A 2,116-nucleotide genomic window follows, 5' to 3' on the forward strand; every position below is an offset into this window, starting at 1 on the left:
TATTATTTTTTTTAATTTTAAAGCAATAATTTCGGTATCAGTTTAAAATTGATTCAAACGCTTTGTTTAATTTTTTTTAAATATTTAAGCTATAGCAAAAAGTGGCACTAGACCTAGTATATATTTCGGACATTTATCAAAGGTCTAGTCATACTAGGTCTGGTTAAGTGCCATTGCCCGGTATACATTTGCCCGGTATATCCTACACTGATGTTTTTTTAAGGTCAAGTGCCACTACCCGGTATACATTTGCCCGGTATACCCTACGCTGATGTTTTTTTAATGTTCAGTGCCACTGCCCGGTATACATTTGCCCGGTATATCCTACACTGATGTCTTTTTAAGGTCAAGTGCCACTGCCCGGTATGCATTTGCCCGGTATACCCTACACTGATATTTTTTTAAAGTCAAGTGCCATTGCCCGGTATATATTTGCCCGATACTCCAAACACAGATGTTTGTTTTGATCTATCGTCAGTAAGTATTAAAATATCGAATAAATGTAATTATATCCACGAATAAATTAGTATCAAATCGGGTGAAATAAATATTTCGGACACTCACCAAAGCGACTAATTTGATTGTCAACATTCACCGGTGAACATTGGCCAGCCAGAATCACACCACACGCACGTGGTTGTCCCATTGCTGTGAATTAATCAAAGTGCCCAAAGAAATATATATATATATATATATATATATATATATATATATATATATATATATGTTTATGTAAGGTGGCAAAGAAACACACTATCTATAACTAAACAAAATTTAATAACATATGTAAAGTTTTAGAACAAAAAAAAAAAAAAAAAAAAAAAAAAAACACTTATATAGCAGAGAGAAGAACGTCTCTTCTCCTCGTTACATATTCCTCGTAATAATCTCGTTACCAGATCATTGTCTATTCGTTTACTAAACTATTGTTTGGTGATTAGTCATTATCGCCATCTGGCGGCGTTTATAGTTATGTTCAATTCCATGGCCTTAACATATATATATATATATATATATATATATATATATATATATATATATATATATATATATATATATATATAGCATAAAATCATGGCTTGTTATGATATTAGATATTGCAGTAGATGGTTTCTCTGATTTTTAAACGAAACTTTTGTGATTTGTTGCTGTATTACGTCAAAATCTTCAATTAAGATAATGTAAAAGAATGAGATGAAACTTGAAAAGAATTCAAAATAATTATTCAAGTTTATTGAATCCTAAATACTCAACTCTAAGAAAGTTTCGTTGTATTATGGCTATGAGTTAATGAATTAGATATCTAGTTTAAATATCTAGTTTATGAGCTAGATATTTAAACACTTCTTCTGATATTGCGTGCTGTCTCATTTTATGATGTGTAGCTTTAAAGGATTATATCAGTTTATTTCTGATTGTAAAATACGATTTTTTTAAAAAATACAATAAATTAATTATTTTATTTAGCTTTTAAGCTTATAAAGTATCATCATTTGAATAATACTTTTGACGAATTTATGAATACGAATTTGCGAATTCAGCTATAAAGAATTGGTTACGGAGAGAAATCCTGTTTCTTAAGAGTTTATCATAAGATGCTGAATAAAACTCAGATACCAACTTGTGCCTCGTATGTGGAAATGACTTGTGTTTTCTTCAAATAGGAACATAAATTCTTCAAAAAAAGCCGGCAATTTGGTAATTCTTGGGGTCATAAAATATTGTTCAGACTATATTTCGAAACAAGGAAAAAAAATGAAGGAAGAAAACTTTTGAAACGTAATTACTCTTTTTGAAACAGAAAAAAAAAGATGGAAAGAAAATGGGATTATTGAACTTATATTTCACTCAAGTTTCGGTTGATGTAACGAAAAGCTAGAAGATTCCTTATAATTCCCTCCCAGAAGTAAATAGAAAAATGTGCAAGTGGGTCATCAAATCAACGAAAAAGGACATTTTTAGCATTTTATCGTTCTGCTATTGTCGATATACAACCGTGGATAAAGTTAATATGAAACAATAAATTTCCAGTCAAGATTTCATCGCATTTTAAGAATCATCGAGTAAGCCACCTGGATAATTTTAAGTTCCTAGAATCGTGTGATATCATCACTTT

Source organism: Parasteatoda tepidariorum, chromosome 8, assembly GCF_982258835.1.
Source record: "Parasteatoda tepidariorum strain Cologne lab strain chromosome 8, Ptep-v5.0, whole genome shotgun sequence".
NCBI lineage: Eukaryota > Metazoa > Arthropoda > Arachnida > Araneae > Theridiidae > Parasteatoda > Parasteatoda tepidariorum.